This window comes from Taudactylus pleione, unplaced genomic scaffold (assembly GCF_031769625.1).
Source record: "Taudactylus pleione unplaced genomic scaffold, aTauple2 ptg000070l, whole genome shotgun sequence".
In the NCBI taxonomy this organism is placed as follows: Eukaryota; Metazoa; Chordata; class Amphibia; order Anura; family Myobatrachidae; genus Taudactylus; species Taudactylus pleione.
Genome location: NW_028284472.1, coordinates 14,949,542 through 14,976,740, shown reverse-complemented (window position 1 = coordinate 14,976,740; position 27,199 = coordinate 14,949,542). Strand labels below are relative to the sequence as shown.

The 27,199-nt window shown below is 43.4% G+C and overlaps 1 protein-coding gene across 1 annotated transcript in view; it reads left to right on the top strand.

Moving 5' to 3' along the window:
- Positions 1 to 205: 205 nt before the first annotated feature.
- Positions 206 to 27,199, top strand: part of LOC148533789 (adhesion G protein-coupled receptor F5-like) — a 147,916-nt gene continuing 120,922 nt past the window's right edge. The window contains exon 1 of the mRNA XM_088467272.1: positions 206 to 269. The gene's annotated coding sequence lies outside the window, so the exon portion shown is untranslated. The remainder of the gene's footprint in view (positions 270 to 27,199) is intronic.

Below are 27,199 nucleotides of genomic sequence, written 5' to 3'. Positions count from 1 at the left end.
GATATATATACCATGGGTCTGGCAGCAATTGGTGGATACGGACAGTTGGTCTGGTAGTAGCATTCTGAGTGGTGGAAGGAACAACATGCAGAGGGAGTATTCATCTCTGCAGCTCTGAGAATCAGAACCACACCTGTGACTCCAATCAGGGCTAGCAGTGCTCACAGACAGAGGAGAGGCCAGGTGCAATAATCAGAGCGAATCCTCCAGGCAAATTACACACACAGCTCCATGGGGAAGCTGACAGGGATAAGTCTCAAGGCAAAAAGGTGACAACTAGACAGGGTCGTGACACATTGGACTTATGACTAAGGGAGCATGGAATTTGACTGTGTCTTAGATTACAAAGTGCTCCTAATATTTATTATGCTGTAACCCAGTGTTTAAGAGTGAGTCTTTCACATAACCACCAACAGTCCCAATTTTCATGGAACAGTCCTGATTTTCAGTGGCATAGGGACTACTGATTGAAGTGTGCCTATTACGTGGTAAGTAGATAGAACACATTGGCTAGGTGGATCATGGTACTGGCCTATTTTTAATGTTGAGGACTATGTTGTCACATTGAATCCAGGTGTACTCAGCATAGAGTCCCCACTTTTTTTTCATTCTGTTTGCTGAGGCCCAAGTATAGCCCCTGGACTGCATTTGCCCACTACTGCCTTCATTTATGGGGCATGATGAGAATGTTATTCTGAGGTACCAAAGTGCACCCATGTTGCTTAGTCTTGTGTGCCCTAACAGCTGGACTGGGGGTACAGGTTTGGACAAGCATAACTTGGGTAGAGTAAAAGGACGGGATGTACTAAGCATCTCATCCGCGATACTGTACATCCCGCCTCTTATCTGATACATATTGGGCTTAATTAACCCAGCATGTACTTAGGGGTCTATTTACTAAGCAGTGTTAGGAGACAGAGTGAAAAGTGATAAGGTGCCAGCCAATCAGCTCCTAACTGTCATTTTTCAAACACATTTTGCAAACACAGTCTGTGAGATGACAGTTGGGAGCTGATTGGCTGGCACCTTATCACTTACTTATCACTTTTCACTCTGTCTCCTAACACTGCTTAATAAATAGACCCCCAAGAAATGCGATTAGAATCACAAAGGACAGCTCTCCCGATAAGAGATGTCCTTTGAGACACCCTCAGATAAAGGGACTAACAGGTTTAACACCCAGAAGTCCCTCTGGCGTCCTTCTGTGCATGCAGAGAAGGAGGCGCTTGCCGTGGGGGGAGATGTGAGGGATCCCTCTCAGGAGGCATCCCGATAAGAAGACCATAGACTTCTATTGGTTAGCGCCATCATCGCATTCCGGTGCTTATTACATTTGGGAAATGTGGTAAAGTCCTTGAAAACTGCATTTTGGGGGGTGGGGGTTTACCCGCATTTTTCTATTTAGCATTTCCCGCCCAGATTGTGTACACATGCCCACTGAAGATACACATGTTTGGGGGTATATTTACTAAAGTACAGGTTTATGGAAGTGGAGATGTTGTCCATAGCAACCAATCAGATTCTAGCTATTATCTTCTAGAAGGTGCTAGATAAAAGATAAGTAGAATCTGATTGGCTGGTTGCTATGGGCAACATCTCCACTTCTATAAACCCGCACTTTAGTAAATATACCCCATAGAATCGCATGGTCTTAGTACTGTAGGCGCAGCTTTTGCGGGTAATGGAGGCCAACTGTAAAGACGATGATGATGACATCAGCAGCACTACAGTATTTGGCCACTTCTACAGTACTTGGTTGTTGTTATTGACCTCCCCTCGTGCCAATAGTACTCCACTTATGTCTGAATTGTAAAGGTGCGAGTTTCCAAGAAAACAAATCATAATTCAATATCAAGTAATGTAACCAAAAAAAACACAAGAAGGGGGCTCTGATTGTCTCCATGATCCTACCGGCACAGCTGCTGTGCCAAATATACTGGGTGGTGGTGAAGATGGGCACCACAGAATGCCTATATCTGGTTTGAGGTCCTTCTCATTACCTGGACACCTCTGGGCATCTGAACCAAACTCCGACTGGAGACTTGGGTTGCTCCCTCTCGATATGTGGACTGGAACTGGACTCCTTTGATACACCTAAATCGGTCTGGTCCCCTGAACTGGATCTGGACTTCCTCTTGATGTCTGGACACTGTTAGACTTCTGGACTGCTCCTTTATACTACAGAGTATTGTGGGGATGGGCTTTATTATTATTCCCTGATTACAGGCATGCTGGGAGATGTAGTCTCCAGGGGACTGCCAGGAATGCTACAGGTCACTGCTGTTTCCTCGCCTCTCTCTCCTCTCCAAGGCCCCCAAACTCAGATAACTGGTGTACTGGGGATTACATGTGTACGACACATCATTGCCTTATATTGTTTATGAATCAGAGAATCCAAATCTCAAATTCCTACTAAGGGCCGTATTCAATTATCCGCCTGCCGGACTTTTCCCCTACATCGTGTGTTTTGAATGCGGAAAAGTATGGGGTGCGCCGTAATCAATTAGAAAAGATGCGAAAACGGCACCCGGCGAAACTGAAACAGGCGAAAAGTCCTGTCAAAAATGAGGAACTCAACATGACACTGCCCAAAAGATGCACTAACATTGGAGATAACTATAGATGCCCCCGATTAGCCCTAAAGAAGGTATTTAGGGTGCTTAAGTTGTGACAAATGGCGCCAATTAGCTCATTAACACAAGTGGTGAAGAATACATTGAGCAGTATTTTTATGTGAAAATAACTACTCCCAGCAAATTTGGGGTACTTGAATATGGGTGCTAGCATATTTTTAAGTTGCTAAAGTGAAGTTTTAAATTACACTAAAAAACCACCTGATGCAAGCACCTGCAATCCAAAAAACACCTGCCCCATACTTGGGGACCCCCCAGAAGTCTATTTCGCTAGTTTTTAAGTTTGCCCCCAACTTTGCATTTTTTTGCCCCCAAAATGAAAGTACATTTATGGGGTGTTCTAAAGTATTTAAAAAAATGTTTTTGACACAGTTTATCTTTGGGGGACTGTCCCAAGGGTGCAGGGGGGTTTCCCGAAGTTTGCACCCCAAAACTGAAATTCTGCACTTTTTTCCGCCTGCTATTCATAGGCAAAACTTTTCTGCCGATTAAATTGCATTGACTTTTCGTCTACGCGAATTGAAAATGGCGAAAACTTTCCGCCTGGCGAAATGACGTCATCCGCGCTACTTTTCCGCAGATTCTGACTTTTCGCCTCTAATTGAATACGGCCCTAACACTGTGTAGTCCCATCTCATTACGTTCATGGGGCACTAAGATACACTTAGTATACCTGATGTATAGCCGCATTCCAATGAATATTGGTTCAGCCATGCAGACAAACCCGTTTGCTGAGCGTGTTTAGGCTTCTTTGCTCCCCATATGCTCCAGAATAAAGAGGACATGATTACAGGCGGTGAGCCATACGCACCTCAGTTGGATCTCTTCTTGCAGCTGTAGGGGTGTAACTAGAAAGTGACGCACCTATGCAGATTTGTCCCTCCTTATACTGTGTGTGTATATATATATATATATACACAGTCAGGTGCATAAATATTGGGACATTGACAGAATTTTCATATTTTGGCCTCTATTCACCACCACAATGGCTTTGAAATGAAACAAACAAGATGTGCTTTAACTGCAGACTTTCAGATTTAATTTGAGGGTAATTACATCCAAATCAGGTGAACGGTGTAGGAATTACAACGGTTTCTTTATGTGCCTCCCACTTTTTAAGGGGCCAAAAGTAATGGGACTATCAACTCAAAAGCTATTTCATGGACAGGTGTGGGCTATTCCCTCATTATTTCATTATCAATAAAGCAGGTAAAAGGTCTGGAGTTGATTCTAGGTGTGACATTTGCATTTGGAATCAGTTGCTGTCGACTCTCAATATGAGATCCAAAGAGCTGTCACTATCAGTGAAGCAAGCCATCATTAGGCTGAAAAATCAAAACAAACCCATCAGAGAGATAGCAAAAACATTAGGTATGGCCAAATCAACTGTTTGGAACATTCTTAAAAAGAAAGAACGCACCAGAGAGCTCAGCAACACCAAAAGACCCGGAAGACCACGGAAAACAACTGTGGTGGATGACAGAAGAATTATTTCCCTGGTGAAGAAAAACCCCTTCACAACAGTTGGCAAAATCAAGAACACTCTCCAGGATGTAGGTGTATATGTGTCAAAGTCAACAATCAAGAGAAGACTTCACAAGAGTGAATATAGAGGGTTCACCACAAGATGTAAACCATTGGTGAACCTCAAAAATAGGAAGACCAGATTAGTTTGCCAAACAACATCTAAAGAATCCATTACAGTTCTAGAACAACATCCTATGGACAGATGATACAAAGATCAACTTGTACCAGAGTGATGGGAAGAGAAGAGTATGGAAAAGGAAAGGAACTGCTCATGATCCAAAACATACCACCTCATCAGTGAAGCATGGTGGTGGTAGTGTCATGGCGTGGGCATGTATGGCTGCCAATGGAACTGGTTCCCTTGTATTTATTGATGATGTGACTGCTGACAAAAGCAGCAGAATGAATTTTGAAGTGTTTCGGGCAATAGTATATGCTCGCTCATATTCAGTCAAATGCTTCAGAACTCATTGGACGGCACTTCACAGTGCAGATGGACAATGACCCGAAGCATACTGCAAAAGCAACCAAAGAGTTTTTAAGGCTAAAAAGTGGAATGTTATGCAATGGCCAAGTCAATACCCTGACCTGAATCCGGTTGAGCATGTATTTCACTTAATGAAGACAAAACTGAAGGGAAATGCCCCAAGAACAAGCAGGAACTGAATACATTTGCAGTAGAGGCCTGGCAGAGCATCACCAGGGATGAAACCCAGCGTCTGGTGATGTCTATGCGTTCCAGACTTCAGGCTGTAATTGCCTGCAAAGGATTTGCAACAAAGAATTAAAAAGTGAAAGTTAGATTTAGAATTGTTTAGTTTGTCCCATTACTTTTGGCCCCTTAAAAAGTGGGAGACACATATAGCAACCGTTGTAATTCCTACAGCGTTCACCCGATTTGGATGTAATTACCCTCAAATTAAATCTGAAAGTCTGCAGTTAAAGCACATCTTATTTTTTTCATTTCAAAGCCATTGTGGTGGTGAATAGAGGCCAAAATATGAAAATTCTGTCAATGTCCCAATATTTATGCACCTGTATGTATGTATGTGTATATATATATATATATATATATATATATATATATATGACTGTTTGCCGATGCATCTACTGCACTAAGAATTGGGATGATGAAAGTGCCCTGATGATGATCATGAGTATTAAACCAAACACATTTGGGGGTGGAGCAGGCACAGAGATATGCACAGTTCTGTATACAGGGGCCTGATTCAGAGATATACGCAAACCCGATGGTTTATGTCTATCTCTGATGGTATGAGATCTGCGCGTGCGCATGTGCAGATCTTATTCAGCGAGATCGCATGAGTGACATGCTGCGGCCGTTTGGGAGCATGGACAGGGCGGCGACGGCCACCATACTCAAAAACAGGGGAGTGTTGGCCATGTTTTCGAAGCACCGAGGCCAGTGTCTGAGTCTTCCGTCACAGGATCACTGGCCCCAGCAGAGTGAAAACACCGGCCATCCTGCTGAGTTACTCAGATGACAAATGTTCACGCGGATATTTCAGAGCTGCGTCTTTTGTATGCAACAGCGGATCAGAGAAACCGATTGGAGGTGTCTGTTCACACAAGACGCCTCCTGAGGCATTAGCATATTATTGCACAGCCGCTGCGCTGTATTATTAGCGCACGTCTTTGCGCGCAATGCGGGAGCAATTGCGTTTTCCGTGCATTCGAATCTGATTCAGGCCCGTTATGTGTTAGCAATAGGTGCGCTTATATACTGTTTTGTTATAGCATTATTATTATACATTCAGATACGCCTACATAATAAAAGTAATCTGCAAGTGTGTAAATAGGGTATAGACAATGTGACACTTTAGTTTTTCTGTTTTTATGATCCATGTCGATGCACCGTTGCTTCATATGTGTCCTGCTACATTGTTGCTGCATACGCAGCAAACCGAGCAACGCATGGCGCGAGGCGTTTGCCCGCCATCGGATACGCGCACTGCGTTCGCACCTGTGCTTCCATAGGATTGCATGGTGCAATCGCAGTGTACCGTAGCCTATGCTGCTGCGGGTAATCGAATGGCGCGATGCGTGCGCACGTTTGTAGAGCGATTGGTAAACATTGTAGCTGGACACATCTGTATATCCGATGAGTGACTCTTCCTGCTGGAAGGTGGAAGTTACTGTGCAGTTGTTAATCTTCTGCGCTAGAATACATCACATGTGTCTGACTGTACAGTGTTGGCACCAGGTAGGAGCCGATTAAACTCCCCTATTGTGAGCCAAGTTAATTCCTTATTTTACAGCAATTAGTCACATTTCACTATCTAAATTTCACTGTTAATGTTTTCTTTCACTTGGCGTCCGAATCATCCTGTTTCTCATCATCATCAAAGATGCATTTTTCACCTTGTCCTACCCCAATCTGCACATCATGGAGATTTATGTTTTAGAGATAGTGAAAATCAAAGCAGAGAAACCTGAGGGGAAGCGAGTCTTTTACTGTTATTTTTACTGTTATTAGAGGCATATTTGCCAACCTTTGAAAATATGTTCCAGGAACACGTTGCTGTTGAGCTTGTACATCTACGCAGGCTACACACAAACGTAGGGGTCTACAATCCCCATTATATCATTTATGGAATGTAGTGTACTTATATCAGAATTACAACACTCTGATTGAATAAATATTGAGTTAAAAACTTTAGAAAATAAGATTAAATGGGAAAAATTATACTTAACATGCAGAAAAAAGGGATTTTAATGTACAGTTTGTGAGCAGTGAAAAAAAACAGGGACATTTATGGGCACAAACATATTCAGAACAAATGTTTAAAACTTGGTAATAAAAGACAGTTAGCAAATACCTGTATGAACCTGATTCCGAGATGGACGGAGTTGCAGAGCTGCACACAACAGGCTCTGCAATTCCGTCCTGCGATCCCAGCACTGAGGTTGCAGCCTGGGATCACCATCGCCACCATCGCTTACGCAGACTGGCCAGGTTGTGATGCCAGAAAGTCTGCGGGGGCCAGCTGTCCTCAAATGCCTCTGCCTGTCAATTAGGCAGAGGCATAGGGGGGCCTGCATGTGCTCTCCCAGGACCTGTTCTGCACATGTGAAGAACGGGTCCTGTGCATGAGCAGATTCCAGATAATCGGGAACCTGCGTGAGGCACAACTGCGTCCTCTATAGAATCAGGCCTAGGGTGCAGAAATGGGAGGGGAGAGGAAAAACAATGTGTATTTTAAGTAGAATTGAGCAGGTCTGGTTCTCAAGGAAACGGACTCACCCGAATTTTCATGACCCGGGCCGGGAACCGAGGGCCTGATTCAGAGCCGGACGCTCTGACCAGAGCGCTCGCTCTGAATCAGGCCCGGCCTACCTAAAATAGGAGCGGCCTCTTGGACGCTCGCATAGCTGTGGGTGACCACCCACAGCTTATGCGAGCGTCCATGATGATGGTCGCGATGGTCAAGACCATCGCGACCATCGGGCTTGCGATGAGACCGTATCAGAGCCAAAATCACTCCCACTGACATCACTAGTCAGTCATCACTAGTGATGTCAGTGGGGCCGGACCCAGATGGTAGGCGTTCCCATGGGAACGCCTCCGTCTGGCAGCCACGCCCCCGGCACGCCCACCAAAGGGGGCATGCTGTCACTCACCATCGACAGCACCCCTTTGGTGCGAGACCCCGAGCGACGGATTCCCCGTCGCTCGCCGGGTCTCGCACATGCGCATGACGGAGCACCTTCCGTCTTGCGCATGCGCACTTGGGCACCATCGACCCGCTTGCGAGCGTACAGCACTCGCGAGCGGGTCAGAATCAGGCCCCGAGTCTGGTTTGGGTTTTCCCACCGGACTCTTATCCCAAAATGAGGCAAAACGTCATCCTGCTGTCGGATTCTCGCGGGTTTTGGATTGTATACAAGTCCCTCCCAGCAATGATCAGCGCCATTTGCTTGCTGAGACCCGGGCTGTCAGGCTGTGCTCAGTCCAAGGGGGGCTGTGTTGTCCAATATAGGGGTGTGCAGGGGTGTGCTGTGCTGGGCTGTGTTATTCAATCCAGGCAGAGGGTGCTGTGCTCTGTCCATGGGACAGTGTTATTTATCATTCATTGCTAATCCAGGGGTGCGCTGTGCTGTCCATCAAGGGGTGTGCTGTCCTGGGTTGTGCTGTCCATCCAGTGTGCTGTCCGTCCACGGACAGTAAAAAAAAAAAAAAGTTAAAGAAAAAGTACAAAATATTTTTTTTTGCGCTGTACCCTACACTGTGATGCAGTATGCCGTAACCCCCCCTCCCCAGTATGTCTAAAGCACTGTAACGCTGCTGGCCATATTGTGAGTGACACTGTAGAGACTGAAGTGTATAATTTCTAAAGTATTGTGAGTGACACTGACGGCCAGTAATACCGCATGATAATATAATTATTCATACAAGTATTGTGACACTGTTGATCAGTAATACCATACAAGTATTGTGACAATGTAAGTGGTAGCGCAGTGTAATATTAATAAAAAATATTGCGACAATGTAAGTGGTAGCGCAGTGTATAAATCATAAAAAATATTGTGACACTGTAAGTGGTAGCGCAGTGTATTATTCATGAAAAATTCTGAAACTGTAAGTTGTACCACAGTGTATTATTCATAAAAAATATTCTAATACTGTAGGTCATTGATACCACAGTGTAATATTTAAATTTGGTACAAATTCATGTGTGTGTGCTGTACCCCATTTTGTTTGTTTTTGTTGATATGGAGAATGATAAGTTGAGAGGAGAGCAGGAACCACATACTAGTGCTGGAGCTGCTGACAGTTCCACCAGTCATGCCGATACTAGTCTATCTACGTCATCTGCTAAAGCCAATCCCCAAGGGCATACATGGCTTAAATCAGGGCATCTAAAATCAAAGAACCAATCTTTTACAGTGCTAAAGAAAAAAACTTCAAAGGGAAAGTTAGCTGCAGAAAGACATAAAATGGCAATATGCCTTTCACCACACAAAGTGGCAAGGAAAGGCTAAGGTCATGGCCTTTATTTATGACTGGTGGTTCTTCCTTTTATGATGATAAAAGCCCTTCTCCCTGTAGATGTTTCAAAATTTTTTTAATTGTTAAGGCACAAGAACCAACTGTGCGCTCAGAAATGTCACAAATTCCTGAGGAGAGTCTAAGTGTATTGGTTGGGCCCATGTGTGAGCCATATGTGAGTCTGACCTTTGCAAAACTGTACTCAAAGAGGAGCCTCCTTCCACCAATTGTGCGTTGTCTGCAAATGTCAACATGCTGACATAGAAATCGAGTATGCTTCTGTGGAAGTGCACCAGAATGAGGCGGATATTTGTGTAGCTGATGCTAATAAGGATGTTGATGATGAGGATGCTTATGATGAGGATGTTGTTGATGAGGATGTTGTTTGTGTAAATCAGGCCCCAGTGGAAACTGTTGTTGCCCATGATAAGGGAAAACCCATTGTCATGCCAGAGTAAGTAGAGGTAGGAACCTTAACCATCTAGTAACCTCCTCCCTATTACATCATCTAGAGCGCAATCAACCAAAGTGTTTGCAAAATTCAGAAACTTTGGCTAAAAAAGTAACAACAAGCAGTCCAGCGTTAGCTCCCTTCTCTCTGCTGGATACGAGTACCTGGCATCTTCACCACCATCACATTCATCAACAATATCCTCAATCATGATCGGAACTAGTCCTGCATCCAAATTGATAAGACTAACTCAGTCCTCCCCTATTCTGGATTCCTCAGAAAAATCCTTGAGCACTATGCCTGCTGCTGCTGGGAGTGGATCTTCATCCCAGAAGGGGATCAGGAAGACTACTAGTAGTAGTAGTAAAAAAAAAAAAACAATTGACTATTAAACAATCCTTTGCAAGGGGGACCAAGTATGACAGCAGTCACCCAGTTGGATCACTGACCCCTTATCATCTATGCTGGTATTAGATGTGCGTCCGATATCTGCCATTACTGCAGTGGGTTTAGTCAGTTAATTGAGGTCATGTGTCCCCGCTACGAAATCCCATCTAGATTCCACTTGTACAGGGACATAAAAAAAAGCTTACTTAGTGTCCTTCAAAATGCTGTTGTACCCACTGTCCACTTAACCACAGATATGTGAACAAGTGGAACAGGGCAAACGCAAGATTAAATTACTGTAACAGCCGGTGTATTACCTTCAGCGGCCTTCATCGGTTTCAGTAAGAGGCATATTGCTAACAACCTCATAATCTGCCCAGACACACAGTTCCGTATGCCATATAGGATACTCCATGCACCTGTTACCTGAAGCTGAACCAGTATACAGAAGAATGCCTTCTTCTGTACTGTATATTGGCATTCTTCTGTATATTGGTTCAGTTCCACCGTGCAGGTAACAGGTGCATGGAGTGTCCTATATGGAATATGGAACTGTGTGTCTGGGCAGTTTAGGAACTGTTCCTGCCTGAACCCTTGAAGACCTCAGACACAGTCCCAGTTGCCATGCATGAAACTTGTCTGCACCAGGGCCGGATTAAGGTCTGCGGGGGCCCCTGGGCAACAAACATGTGGGGGGGCCCTATTAAATGTGGATAAACTGGGGGCATGCACAATGGGGACCTCATGCAGTGCCCCCAGTAATGTCAGTGCTCACAGTAGTAGTGTCCCATATGCAGAGCCCAGAGTAGTAGTGCCTCCAGGAGTTGTGCCCCTTATGCAGTGCCTATTCAATACCCTTATCAGTAGTGCCACCTGTAGTCATGTCCCCAGTAGTTATGCCCCTATTGTAGTGCCCCGAATAGTAATGCCCCCTTTATAAATGTAGAGCCCCGAATAGTAATGCCCCCCCAGTAGTAATGCCACCTGTGGTAGTGCCACCAATAGTAATGCCCCCTATAGTGGAGCCCTCTGTATAATTACCCCCAGTAGTAATGGCCCTGTATTAGTGCCCCCAATAGTAATGCTCCTTCTGTAATAGTGCCCTCTGTAGTAGTGCCCCAGTAGTAATGCACCGCACCCAAGTAGAGCCCCCAATAGTAATGCCCACCTGAGTATTGCCCCCAGTAGTAATGTCCCCCTGAGTATTGCCCCCAGTAGTAATGCCCCCCAAGCATTTCCCCCAGTACTAATGCCCCCCCAAGCATTGCCCCCAGTAGTAATGCCCCCCAAGCATTGCCCCCAGTAGTAATATCCCCCGAGCATTGCCCCTAGTAGTAATGGCCCCCGCATATTGCCCCCTGTATTAGTGTCCCCCGAACTTTGCCCCCTGTAATAATGTCCCCCGCGTATTGCCCCCAGTAATAAAGCTGCCTGCACACACACAAAAAAACAACTAATACTTAGCTTAAACCCCGCTCACACGTCCGCTGCTGCCGTCCGATCCGCTCGGCTGCTCCTCTGCACTATGGGAGAGACATCATGATGTCTCTCCCATAGTGCACACTGCGTGAGCCGGAAGTCGGGGCTCTCGAGTGAGCTCCGACTCCGGCTGCTGATGAGGGGAGAGAGCTGGGTGCACGCTGGTTACCAGCGGGCTCCCGGTAAATTGATCCTCTCTGCGGCGCCGGGCTGAGGTGGCCTGGAGGAGGCGGAACTGGTTCCGTCTCCTCTGGCGCACGTTAACCTCGATGGGTGTGGGGGCCCTTTACATGTGGGGGCCCAGGGATGACCGCCCCTGTCGCCCCCCCCTTTAATCCGGCCCTTGTCAGCACTAACTGCCCATCATCAGGATTGTTATCATTCAGAGATTGAAAAGTAGTGAAGTGTTATCCTACTCAGAAGAAACACCTTATTCATATGGAAAAAAAATGTATTGTGAGAAGTGGAAGGCGAGAACGTTAACATCTTTTATAGAGTCTGAAAATACCTCGGAGAGCGCATGTAACCACACGTAGTCTTGTTTGACATTTGCTAGATATTTTATATGAAACATAACAAAAGTTTTATCTTAATCTGTGCATTGCTCCAGGGCAACTTCTTTTTAGACTGTAATGAAGGCTGAAACCAGTATTTGCATATTATCGAAGTCGCGCCTTCAGCACAGTGCGCTAGAGAGGACGGAGCAGCGTCCATCTCTGAATCAATTCCTATACTGTGGTTAGACCCACCCTTGGTGCCTCATATAAGGAGAGCTAATGTGTATTTTGGAATGGGTCAATAATTCGCTCCCTACTGCTTGAGGAAGCTGTCAGGTCCCGTGAAACGCGTGCAGTATAACCCATCAGTGACATATTTACTTTTATATTTATTTTTATGTTTTATTTTTTGGTTTATTTGATCTTATGCCTGTTGTTATATTTTTGGTGCTGTTGTATTTTTTACAAATTAATTATTTACTACCAGCAATGTATTGTCTATAAACATATATATTTTTTTTTACATTTTATGAATACTGAATACGTTTGTCCATGACAGAAATTGTTTGGATTTTAAATGGCACTTATAGAGTAACTTGGGTCTCTACTATTTATCATTTAAACCTATTTACTAATTTAAATGGTTTTACATTTTATCTAATTGGTGACAACATATGCTGGGCATACACTATACAATTATCTGTCCATTCTGGCTGGTTGGAATGAAAACCTGGTAATGTATGGGAGCAAATGACAGTCGATCATATGGTCTTAAACACTGGAAAATGGACAAAAAACAATTGTTCAAATTGGTTAAATTCGTGTGTTTTAACCAATTTGTCTGAACGGCCATTTTTGTCTGTTTTCCAGTGTTTGTGAGCACATGGTCGATTGTCATTGGCTCCCATCCATTACCAGGTTTTCATTCCAACCAGCCAGATTGGACAGATATCGGACAGAAAATTGTATAGTGTATACCCAGCATTATTGACCCTTTCCAAAATACACATTAGCTCTCTTTATGTGGGGGAGTAAGGGTGGGTCTTGTCACAGGATAGTGACTAAAGTGGGGTATTCGTGAAAGCTTGGAGAGAGACAGAATTGTGAAAGATAAAGTACAAACCAATCAGCTCCTAACTGTTACTTTATAAGCTGTGTTTAAAAAATGATCTCTCACAAATCTATCTCTCTCCAAGTTTTCATGAATACCCCCTAGACACATAGGCACATTTATAATGGGAATATATATAGCCCCTGGCGCTTGAAACGGAACAAAAATAAATATAGATAAATGTAAAAAATATAAGCAATGGTTGTGCTATATATATATAAATAAGATACCTTTTAGCAGCAGTTAAATGGTTGCAACCCAATGTACAGCCAAAAAACAATCGAAATAACCGCGCTTTAACTTGTATCCATTGTAGAACAAATGTATACGTATATAATCAATGGTAAAAATAAGTACATTCAGTCTAGATGTGCAATGAAAAAATATGTAAATAATTTAATTTTTAGTATCTTCATAAAGGCTCAAATATTCCCCGTAATGGACATGTACAATAAATAACACACATTGAATCAAGCATATAAGAAATGAAACATTGTTTCTAGTAATGAATAGCAATCCTAAAAAGGATCTGTAGAAAACAGATTAACTAAAAAGTCCTATAACTGTGTGCTCCAGGGGAGGCCAACCCGCGGCTCTCGAGCCGCATGAGGCTCTTTTGAGCTTCTAATGCGGCTCCCGGCTCGCGGCTCAACAGACCCCCATTATTACTGAGAATACTGGTCTCTGAAGCCATTAGAGACTAAAGAGGCCTCTGATCGCTTCAGAGGCCAGCGTTCTCAGTAATGCAGTGCACGGGTGACGTCATGATGTCACCCGCGATAGGAGGAGCCCGTGCGTTTGCAGGCAGCAGCGATGGCGGGGCTCGGGAGCCCTGATGGCGTGGAGCGGTGCCAGCATGAAGGTACGTTTCTTCATAGGGGTGTGGGCGGAAAGGGGGAGCTAGTGCTGGGGCACTTCCTTAGGGGGCATGACCATTGCTTAATGGGCACAGCTACAAGGGACAATGCAAAAGGGGCACAACTGCTGGAGGCATTGATTAAAGGGCACAGCTACAGGGGGCATTGCAGAAGGGGCACCACTATAGAAGGCATTTCATAATTGCCACAGCTACAGGGGGCATTGCATAAGGGCCACAACTAATGGGGGCATTGCTTAATGGGCACAACTACAGGGGCATTTCATAATGGTCACAACTACTGGGGGCATTGCTTAATGGGCACAACTACAGGAGGGCACTGCATACGGGGCACAGCTACAGGGGGCACAGCATAATGGGCACTGGCATTCTCAATGTATTTTATGTGGTTCTGGATTTCAATATGTATTTTATGTGGATCTGGCTTGTTTCTGTGTATTTTATGTGAACGTGGCTATGTCAATGTTTTCTATGTTTCTGGCTTTTTCTTTCACTTCAACAGTGAAAAATGGATATTGGGAAGTTTATGTAAAATGTTTATTTATGTTTATGTCCTGGGCTCACCCTCAGCGTGACTAAAAACGGGGGTGTAACACAAGGTCATGCTCCTGCAAATGTCATACCAAAGGCGTGCGCACAAAAATGGGGCGTGACCTTGCCAGCCCCATTTTTGCCTGCGCGCCATAGGCGCGCGCATGCTATTGGCTCTTTCGCTTGACTACATATATTTTTTGGCTCTTTGCCTCTGACTGGTTGGCCACCCCTGGTGTGCTCTCATAGAGCCTAAAGCTTCTTATTAGAAGTAATATATATATGTGTATAAAACTCAGCCGCGTCAGGCTGAAAAAATCTATGTATTTATAATGGGTGCAGAGTGTGCAGTGCACACAAGTCCCTCGGTCCAGGCGGGCCCTGCACCCAGAGGTATACTTACTTTTTGCTGGCAAGCGGGTCCCTCCACTACGGTGGCATCTTCTTAGTGACATCTTCGGGAAGATGCCACGTGCATGGAAAGCAAAGACTTTCCTCTTTTGTGTGCATGCGCCATCTTCCTGAATATCATTTGGAAAATGGCGCCACTGAGGAGGAGAGACCCGCTTGCCAGCACAACGTAAATTGTGGGGCCCCACTGCTCCAAGGGCGTGGCCCCACAGCACACGGTCCTCCTTTGGCTGTAATACACCCCTGCAGAGACACATGGATTTCATTGATTTATCTATTTAATTTATTGGCTTTCCCAGTCGAAGAGAATTCTCTTTTGCACACTTGTACACTAAAGGCGTCAGTCCAATTAGCCGTGAAGGGTGCAAAATGCCGTCGCCACGGCGTTAAAATGCCAATGGCACCGCATCTCGCATCTTTTGCTGCCTGCTGTCGGTCCGAATACGCTCATTTCTGCTTGTTTTGAGCTAATTCAGGCTGCCATAAAGTGTGACTGTTGCTCCTCTAACTTGCACCCACGATGCATTTGTGGCTAATTGTATTGACCCCTGAGGGTCTGGGAAAACCTGTTTCTCCTAAGGCTGCAAGGCACAGGGTAACCATTGGCAACACCCATGCTTTTTTATTTTCATTAACTAGCAAGAGGCATAACCTTTCAGAAACTATAGCACAAAAATATAAATGCACTATATATATTTATATATATATATATATATATAAAATTATAAGTATATGTGTATGTATATATATATACTGTATATAATATATATATATATAAATATATATATATATATATATATATATATATATATGCATAAATATCCCAGCTAATATACCACACAACAGATCCCAAAAATAATACTGTGTCTCATAGCACTGCCCCAATTCATAATATGCCACACAGCCGTATCCCCAATTCATAATTATGCTACACATCAATGCCCAATATTCCACACATTTGTGCCCCTGAAAGAAATAGCCTTCTTTTTTTTTTTTTTGTGGACTCAGCGGCACCCTTAGGTAGCCGTCTAAGAGCCGTATTCAATTTGAGCCGAACCACGACACTTTTTCGCTTCCCGGACTTTCCGCCTACTTCGCCTGTTTTGTAGGCGGAAATGTATCGCGCGCGTGCCCGCTTTACCCCGTATTCAGCTTGAAAGTACGCGAAAACGGCACCCGGCGAAACTTGAACAGGCGGAAAGTACTGTCAGATTTGGGGAAATCAGCCTGATACTCCCCAAAAGATGCACTGACATGGGGGTTCCCTATGATACCCCCCGAATTGGCTTGCTGAAGGTATTTGGTGTTTTTAAACGGGCTCAATAGCTGCTAAATAGCGTTTTTGTATACATGGTGCAGAATAGTATTCAGGAGTATTTTTTCCAGAAAATAACTTATCCCAGCAAATTTGGGGTACTTGAAAATGGGGGTCAGCATATTTAAAAGTTGCTAAAGTGAAGTTGAAAAAATCGTGAAAAATCCACCTGCCGCAAGCACCTGCAATCAAAAAAACACTTGGGGCATACCCCCAAGAGTCAAGTTCGCTAGTTTTTAACTGTGTCCCCCAACATTTTTTTTCGCCCCCAAAATGAAAGTGATTTTTTTGGGGTGTTCTTAAGTGTTTTTTATTTTTAAATTTGACAGTTTACCTTTGGGGGACTGTCTGAAGGCTGCAGGGGGGTTCCCACAATGTTGCACCCCAAAACCCCAATTCTGCACTTTTTTACGCCTGTGATTCATAGGCGAAAATTTTTCGCCTATTACATTGCATTGACTTTCCGCCTAGGCGGAAAGTCTTTGAAATTGAATACTGGGTAAAAGCAAAACAGGCGAAAATGACGTCATCGGCGAAAGGTTTCCGCCAAAAATACGCGAAAATGGCTTTTCGCCTCAAATTGAATACGGCTCTAAAGCTGTCTAATGTAGCACCAGCCCTGGCTGTATGATTGATAGAGTGATGACTATTATGATACATTATAATTGTGAAATGAATGGAGAACGTGTGGCAGCGAACTCGTTTCAGATTTATCTTTACAAAGTCAACACATTTTAAAGAATACATAAAGCAAGAGAGGTATTTCAGAAAATGCATATACTGTGTATATATATATTTGTAGATAAGAGGTGTGTTAGGTACTGTAAATATAAGTGTGGCCATGTTTACCAGCTGTCTTACCACATTTTATATCCCCTGGTCTGACTCACATTTCATATAAAAGTTTCAAACCACCAATATTTTGAATAACTTTTGGTTCACAGATGCATATAAATTAATGACGCCGGTATGTACCTAGAAATGCGATTGAAGGCACAAAGGACAGCGCTCCCGATAAGAGCTGTCCTGTGCGATAGAAGGACTTCTGGGTTTATGACTGGTGCGCTGCATGGAACACTGGGAGGGATCTGATTGGATCATGTCAACATGGAGTCCTTTCAATGTGTTAAGGAGGGGTATGGAGACAATAGACAAGTGCTAGATTAATGCAAAATGTAGAGTCTAAGAGGATGTCTGTATAAAATCTTGGGTTCCAAATCCATTTGGTAAATTAGCTGCAGCCTTTGCGTTATTTTTAGAGAAGTGCGCGGACCCCCGTGTTTTGGTTTTGGCAAAACCACCCTCTAATGTTTTGCTCTGGATTTCTTTAAAATCGATAAAACAGTTAAAATCATGTCATTTGGACCTGTTACCATACAATCCAAAACCCGGCAATTCATTTTTTAAATCCCAGTTCCAAACATACAGCTGAGCCAAGCTGGGACTCGGTCCTATTAAGAACCACAAAGGTGACCCGAACCGGGACTCGATGTGACTTGGAAGTTCAGGTGTGTTCGGTTTTCAGGGAAACTGTACCGCAATCTCTAGTTTTGTTTTACCTTTCCGAATGCATGTGTTCAAGTATTTATTTGCTGGGTTGAAGGTCAGAGTGAAAACCACTTACACGCACACACATTACCTTGCAGTTTTACTCCTGCAAAGGAGGTCAGTGGAGATCACTCCATTGACCTCAATGTATATAAATTGCATTGAAAGCTTAAAAACTAGAACACTGTTGCAATGCTCCAGAATGCAAGAAGCATCACTAGTGGGTATGGGGTCCTTTAAAACAATGGTTTCCATTTTCACGTTATATACAGGGCTGGGTTTAAGGGAATTATTTTTTCACAGAGAATACGGATAACTGACACTTACTGTATATTAAAAATTTGTAACTCGTCATATCAGCACTTTATCATTTTACTTATTTTGACCAGTGATGGCGCTGTTCTGCTGCTTCTATAAATTGTTTTGTGTCGTCAGCTGAGAGCTGGTGATATGGAAACTCACACTAAAGGTGCGTACACACTACACGATATGCTCTCTGAGCGATATCGTGTAGTGTGTCCCCGGCAGGCTGTGCTCAATGTCGTTCATGACATTGAGCACAGCCGCTGAACGATATCATTAACGATATCGTTCAGCGCCGGGTTCTCTCCCCCATTCCCCAACATGCAGCAACCTGATGAGATCGTGAGGTTGGCCTGCATGTCAGCCCGATGAACGATGATGACGAACGACCCGCGGGAGCGCGCGTCGTCGTTATCGTTTATCGTTTTGGGGTTAAAAATGGACGATAAAGTGGACAACTGAACAATAACGATATCGTTATCGTTCAGTCGTCCACTTTGTCGCCCAGTGTGTACGCACCTTAAGGGGTAAATTTACTAAGATTCGAGTCTGATAGAGTTTTTGTTTTTTTAAACTCAATTTGCCTCGCCGAAACGGGTGATTTTTCCATTTTTAAACTCTCAAATTTACTAAGAAGTGAGATTAGCTGAAAGTGAGTTGGCCGCTGGTGAAGCAGATTGAGATTTCTGCCCCAAGTAGCAAGTTTAGATGAGATTACTCACCTGAGATTGCTGAGTTTTCTTTCTGCAAAACTCTCCCGAGCAAGCAGCCTGCACATATCAGTGAGATATGTGAAGGCTGCTTGTGTGGTCTACCTGTTAAACAAGGGTTAAATCTTAAAAAAAAATGACTCAAAGATATAACCAGCCCCAGGCTGCTCAGCCAGTCCTGGTTCCTAAAATTACGGGTAACAAAACTAGTAGGGTTCCCCCGTAGTTTAGGAACCAGCACCTGGCTGCAGGGCCAGTGCTGGTTTTAAATATAGGGGAGAAAAATGCGTAAGGGTCCCCCTATATTTAAAATCAGCACTGGACCCAAACCGACCGGTGTGTAATGCCACAGCCAGGAGACCATATCACCGGGTCTCCAAGGCCAAAGCATTAACACCTCAAGCCAGTCAGGATCTCAGGGGAGGTGGGTACCCCCCCAAGATGGGGTCACCCCTCTCCCGAAACTGCAGGCTTAGGCTGAAGCCCAGGGCTCTTCCCCGCACCCCTGGATTGGTGGGTACGGGGGTAATAATGTGGTATATAGTTCTAAACTATTGTAATTTACAGTGTAACTACAGGTGCCAGCATGCCTGCCCTTTGGCACTTGTGGAACTACAAGTGCCTGAAGGTGGCCGGCACCCATACCTCCACTGTAAATGAAATAGTTAAAAAAACACAGTACACACACACCGTCTAAAATAAAACTTTATTACATACCTACCTACCTCACTCATTCACTCATGCTTACCTTTGCCAGCTGGTCACGTCCACTTGTCCCATAGAACTCGTTGGAGTACCTGAAAAGGAGATCCCATACTCACCTCCATTCTTGCCCTGTTCTCCATAGCACTTTAGATGGTGTGTGTGTGTACTATATTTTTTTTAACTATTTAATTTACAGTGGAGGCACCACATTATTACACCCGTACCCACCACACCAGGGGTGCGGGGAAAGCCCCGGGCTTCAGCTTAAGCCTGAGGTTTTTGGGAGAGGGGGCCCCCTTCTTGGGGGTCCCCACCACCCCTGAGATCCCCGGCTTGGGCTGACCAGCTCGGGGTGTTAATGCCCTGGAGACCCGGTGATAGGGTCTCCTGGCTGTGGCATTACACTCCGGTCAGTTTGGGTCCAGTGCTGGTTTTAAATATAGGGGGACCCCTACGCATTTTTCCCACCTATATCTAAAACCAGCACTGGCCCTGCAGCCAGGTGCTGGTTCCTAAATTACAGGGGAACCCTACACGTTTTGTTCCCCGTAATTTTAGGAACCAGGACTGGCTGAGCAGTCTGGGGCTGGTTATGTCTTTGGGGGGGGGACCCTACGTCATTTTTGTTAAATAAAAACCCTTTAAATTAGGTACACATGCAGAAACATTACAGAAATCACACTGATCTGTGTATGTTTCTGCAAAGCTCACAGGTCAGGAGGTGGTCTATTTGAAACTTCAATTTCTCTGTGAGTTTGCTACAATCTCACCAGAGATTGTAATCTCGATTCTTGGTAAATTCCAGCGTTGCATCTTTTTCATGAATAGTACTTCTGCGTTTGCCTGATGGTGAGTAGATTCGAGTTAGCAATCTCACCCGAGTTTTTCAGTGAAAAATGAAAACTCTCTCCCAAACTGACCAGAGTTTGTCTTTAGTAAATTTGCAAGATGAAAAAAATGCCTAAACTCACCCTAGATTGCAATCTTGACCAACCTCGATTCTTAGTAAATTTACCCCTAAGAATTACACACATCCAGAGACGTCAGGTTCTCATTGCAGAATAGTGTGCTGCATTCTGTATGTCCTGCTGGGCAGTTAGGGGAAAATAAAGTTACTATAATTATATAAATGATGATAGTCCTCTGTTCGTATAGCTTACAGCTCAGCATTACACAAACAGTATTCTTATCTCTTTGTCAGTTTGTTATTACCCAGTCTTGTCTTATTACTGTTTTGATTCCCAATTGTAAAGTGCATAATATATAAGTAAAACTGATAATAATAATAATAATAATAATAATAATAATAATAATAATATAAAGTTATGTAAAGCTATATTAATTAATTGCATCAATGTTAGTATTAATACTTTCAATATTGAAGCAACAAAAAGGGGGGATTGTATAAAATAATTGTTAGAAGCAGTGTGGAGATACAATAGGGGAGATGTATCAAGCCTTGGGGGTCTATTTACTAAGCAGTGTTAGGAGACAGAGTGAAAAGTGATAAGAAAGTGATTAGGTGCAAGCCAATCAGCTCCCAACTGTCATTTTTCAAACACAGCCTGTGAGATGACAGTTGGGAGCTGATTGGTTGCTATGGGCAACATCACTTCTTAAATAGAACTCCCATCTTAGTAAATTGACCTGTAACTGTCATTACAAAGACTGATCTAGATAAATGGCAGTTAGAAGCTGATTGGTTGCTTTTTGGCAACTTCTCCATTTTATATCTCTCCATTTACTGATACATCTCCTCCAATGTCTCTAAAATGGATACAAGTTAACACCAATTTCCTATAAAACTCTTTACAAAAGTAAGGGGACTATACTGAAAATAAAAAACACATTTACCTCCAGCTTTGTTTAATTCTGTGGAATATAGAGATAAAGTACTAGTATTTGTTTTTATACAGTGAGGAGCTAAATGCCTCCATTTTAAAGACATTTAACTCCGCCTCCTGCTTCCTCCAATTCCATAGCAACCACCCATAATACAGCAGCGTATTATGGTTAATGAGTAACATTTATTTTATGGTCTTTATAATCACACAGTAGTGTTGGAAGTGCCATGCCAGCACTTGTTATATTGCCATGTCTGCTATCTGTTGTGCAAACTGATTTCATTTTTTAAAGTACAGTAAATAGGGGATCTGCCTTCCTCTGCCTTCTTCTCACCTTTGTGACCACCCCAAACCCCCTATAGATTGTAAGCTCCTATGAGCAGTGCTATGTCCCCTTTGTCTAACTGCACACTGTAATTGTGTAGCTATGAGAATTTACATACTGTCTGTATTACTTATGTATGTTGTTGTCCATTTTTCCCTTTTGTACGGCGCTGAGGAATCCTTGTGGCGCCTTATAAATAAATGATAACACTAATAATATATATTTCAGGATACAGAGAAGTCTCTAATGCTGGGTACATGCTAAACATCAGTTGGGACGATACCACACCCGACACAGGGCCGTATTCAATTTGGAGCGAAAAGCCGTTTTCGGCTAAACTTTTTCGTCAATGACGTAATTTTCCCCATTTTCACTTATTCCCGTATTCAATTTTTGCGTCTTTTTGCCGGTGCGAAAATGCAATGCAATGTAATAGGCGATAAAGTTTCGCCTATGAATACCTGGCGGAAAAAAGTGCAGATTTGGGGTTTTGGGGTGCAGAGATATGGAAACCACTCTACACCCTTTGTACACCCCCCTTGGTGCTAACTGCTTCAAAAAACGCTAAAAAAAACCCCCATAAAGGACACCCTAAAAAAGCACTTTGAAAAAGTGGACGAAAAAATTCAAAGTGGGGGTACAACTTCAAAAACTAGCGAAATAGCCTTTGGGGGGTCTGCAAGTATGGGGGAGGTGTATTTTTGATTGCAGGTGTTTGCTGAAGGTGCTTGTTTGGCGCTTTTTAATGCTTAACTTTAGCGATTTTTAAATATGCTTGCACCCATTTTCATGTACCCCAATTTGATGGGAATACTTATTTTGGACCAAAAAAAGTTGCCAAATGCTATTCTTCACCCCTGTCCCAAAAACGCTAAATAGCACCTATTGAGACCATTCAAAGACCCAAAATAGCTTTTGCAGGGCTATTCGGGGGTACCCATAGTGAATCCCCATGTCAGAGCATCTTTAGTGGGGTGCCAGGCTGATTTTTTTTTTTTATCTCTGATTTACCCAAAAACTACAGGACTTGTCGCCGATTTCATTTTCGCCGGGTCCCGTTTTCGCCAATTTGGAATTGAATACGGAGGGACGCACGGCATAAGTTTTTGACGGCAAAACCTCAGATGGCGGCGAAAAGTCCGGCAACTGACTTTTCGCTCCAAATTGAATATAGCCCACAGTGTTCTTACATGCAGCATGTACCGATACCTCGCGCCACTGTACGCCAGATCGAGTAGTGTGTACGGCGACGCACTGTATCATTACATCGCGTTGCCGCATCACTGGGTGGCACCGTCGTTTAGGTGTGTACCCAGCTTATGAATGATTCCATACCAGCCCTATCTATGTATTACAGAGGGTAGCATGTGTAAAATGCAAGCGAGATATCTGTTAACCATCTAAGTGAATCTAGCAAGACCTGTATATCCAGACATCGATCTTGCTCTGCTTTTTCACCTTTTGTTAGGAAAGAAGAATCTAAAAGGACACGGGAACGAGTTATTCCACTTTAAGCATGCATAAATAGGTGAAAACTGTGGCTGACACATTCTTTAGTGGGAGCGCGTCATCAGGAAGTAATGTCAGTAAAATGTGTATAGAGATTTCTCTACTCCCAGTGAAGTTCACCACTTGCAGACACTCAGCCATCACCCCAGGGGGACTTCGGAGCTGTTACACATTGACTGTGAAAAGATGGTTTACGGACTTTCTGTGGATTATTATTAAACATGCGCCGTTGCTCGGAGTACCTACAGCCAGGGACTACAAACCTCCAAAGACATCTGACAAAATAACAGCAGCGAGGTAAATTCACCAGCACAGAGTTTAGACACATCACAGAAGATTACTTAAAGTACCATAGGTTTTAGTGTATTCTATATTGTGTCTTTATGTTCCAGTGATTTGCACTTACTGTAGTAGGGGTATTATATTGGTTTATATATTATGACAGCAATTTATTTCAGACTGGATTCAGCATCACTGATCTATCAAATATTTATTTTTATCTAGTGCTTTTGTTGGGATTTATTAAGTCATTTATATAACGCACACATATTACGCAGCGCTTTGCGTAGAATGTTTCAGTCATTCTTGTCGGCCTCTGCCCCAGTGGAGCTTACAATCTATACTCCCTACCACATGGACACACACACAGATACACACTAGGATTAATTTTCTGTCAGAAGCCATATAACCTACCAGCATGTTTATGGAATTTAGGAAGACCCACGCTAGCATGATGAGAACATACAAACTCCACACAGATAGCGTGCCTTGGTTTGGAATTGAACTCGAGACCTCAGGGCTTTGAAGAAGTAATAATATTCACCTCACCAACTGTGGATTAAAGTGTGATTGTAACTGCGCCAAATTGAGAGCAAGTCTTCTCAAATCCATTCCTAAAGTAGCCTTAGTAAACCATGTTTTCAGGATATACCTTTGTGGCAGAGGCGTTTTATGAATTTAGTGGACCTGTGCGAAGGAGTAGTGCTTGCACCCCTTTTTATATAAGTGACAAGGGGCGAATGATGGGGGAAACATATGTGACAAAGAGAAACTGGGGAAGGTCATATGTGTCATACATTCTGCCCCCTAATTCTCCCCTTTTCACGTGTGTACCCCACAGACACATTGCGGCATACTGTAGCAGGGTCTTGTGTGAGCATGTTATGGTGTCACAATGTGCAAGAACATTGCCCGCCCATGCTACGAGTAAGGAAAATGTTAGGTACGGTATGGGGGTCTCTCTCGCTATACAGTACCTGTCGCAGAATAACTAAGTAACAAAAATTAAACTGTTGACTGCTGATCATTTGTGATTTGGGGCTCTGATCTCACCCCCGTTGCTCCAGGATAAACGGGGGCACCTTCATTTTTAAATCGCTGAGTCTAATTTCAGACAAGGGTGCTCCTGTTTATATTTTGGCTGCTGATTGTTCTTAACCATCTGGAAACAAGTAACACTGGAAGAGACAGGGTGATTTCACCTGCCCTCACGGCTCTGAATAAACCCACATGATAGAGAATAGAGACCCCTTTTAAAATCAGGGTGCTATTCTTTTTTTGATGTGTTCAATTGTTACTTTTTTAGTTAAAAAAATATTTTAACTGAAATGGAAGTGTGTATGTTAGCCCATTTTCCTTTGGGTGAAACAAACTTGACATTAGAACCACTGCTGGAAAACAGTTATTGGTTCAGTGCCATCTTGGTCAAATGTACCAGCCCCCCCTCCAGTGTATACCCTCTGAAAAGCCGCCGGAGAAAACCCGCGATGTTCCGCTGTTTCGCTGATCGCTATTTTAGAAATCAATATTATATGTTGTGTTTCAAAAAAAAAAAAAAAATGCAATTTTTAAAAAAATAAAATTGTGTTGGATAAGTTATAAATAGATGTTCTTTACCTAATACAATAATAAAAAAAGAAACCTGACAATTTCTTAGTGTTTTTTGGGGAAAAATATTAGCAAGTTAATTGGTGCTGGGAGCATTCACACAGTATGCTTTATAATAACATCGCCAGCACATAGTGACAATCATATTGGTAGGGCCCCTGACAATTTAGTTGGCCTGGGACCCCCACAAACCTGAGGGGTCTATTTACTAAGCAGTGTTCGAAGACAGAGTGAAAAGTGATAAGAAAGTGATAAGGTGCCAGCCAATCAGCTCCCAACTGTCATCGCACAGGCTGTGTTTGAAAAAATGACAGTTGGGAGCTGATTGGCCGGCTTAGTAAATAGACCCCTTAATCTGGTCCTGAGCCCCTGAGGATCCACCTCTCCGTTAAAATTTGCCACAACATACATTACATTTTTGTCATTCGGCTTGTCAGTGACTCTCTGATAGCTATTCACGCCCTCCGGCTTTCAGGCTACCCATTACCTTTCTCCCTGTCCTCTTCTTTGTATAATTGTAAGTAATAATTTGCTAACTTGTAAATGTTATCATTTAATATTTGTTAGTTTTACCATTGTCACGTTGTTTAAGTAAGGCTTATCTGTATTGTGCTCACAACCTTACATTGTCCTTGTGTTCAGTTATGCTCGGTCACAACAGTTCCAGCTGTTCAAAATATATCTCAATACAATCTATTGATATTTGGGGGCCAGAGGCAATACTATGGGAGACAATGGAGGCACCTGCCCCCAGGCGCCAGTACTGAAGGGGCACCTCCTCCATTACCCACAATATATTCACCCCACTTAGGGCTGTAACTATGTACCCAGAGTGTACCGTCACGGCCGCCCAATACATGGCACCTCTTCTCGGCACCTGAGAAGCCACCATACACTAGTGGAGAGCTCCGTGTCAGACCATCAGCTGCCGCCTCCGTCTATCTATAGCCTGTCCCTACTCATTGGTGTCGCTGCTCCTCAGAGGCTTCTTATGTCAGTGTGACGTCTTTTCGTGCAAATATTTCCCTTCAAATGCGTCTTTTGCACAGGACACACAACCTATTAAAATTATATGTGGCATTCCTATATTCTGCGTGCGGCTGCGTGTGTATCTGCATGCAAAATGCTACATTACAATGCCAGTGGCTGCAACGTGGGGGCACCAAATTATAACTTGCCTCCGGGCGTCTGGGATGAACTTACGCCACTGTTGGGGGTCTATGCATCAGAGCTTGATGAGAGATAAAATTGTGAGAGAAAAAGTATTAACCAATCAGCTCCTGTCATTTTTCAAACACAGCCTATAAAATATAAAATCCAATTTTCTCTCTCATCAAGCTTTGATACATAGGCCCCCTTGGTTATAAAGAAGCCCAGAAGCACTTCCTAAAAATGTGCAGTCTTCTCACTACAAACAAGAGATGGTATTTTTGTAGGTATTAGAGGAAATGCTGACAATGAAGTGGGAATATGCTAACTCTGAGTAGGGGCATATCATCCTACTGGCCTGGATGGCCCTTGCCAGGGGTGCTGGCCGAGAGGGCACTGTTTCACAGCACATGATCTTCTGTCTCCTCTTAGCAGTGTCCTGCAGTCAAAGATCCCTGGTCTCCTTCTGTCTCCTCTGCTCTTACCAGTGTTCTCCATTAATTGTTACTATGTATTAGCCTTCTTATATGTCCCTTTATATCAGAAACATTTAAAATTAGGGAGAGTACATTTTTTTTATTTTTATCCCTAGTATATCTCTTTCCCCACAATACCCAACACATACCAATCACCACTCACTAATTCCAATATGGTAACTGTGCAGGAAAAGAGTGCAAGCACCACATCAATCACAAGGCTCTATTCGCAAGATAATTTGCATATATGAAAATTATCTTGCCCACAATGCATCTTGTTTGTTATTGATGCCCTCTTTTCCTGTGTTGACATATAGAAATTAATAAACCGTGCTTTTCATGTTAAGTGTTATAACTGAAAAAAATATATATATAAAAAAAAAATATATATATATATATATAAAACAGGCACAATGTCCAGCACTCCGCTGACCTCAAAATAACAGCAGTCCCGGTGCACATCCAGAATACCCAGGTATCATATATGCATAACAATGGATGTCACTCGGATAA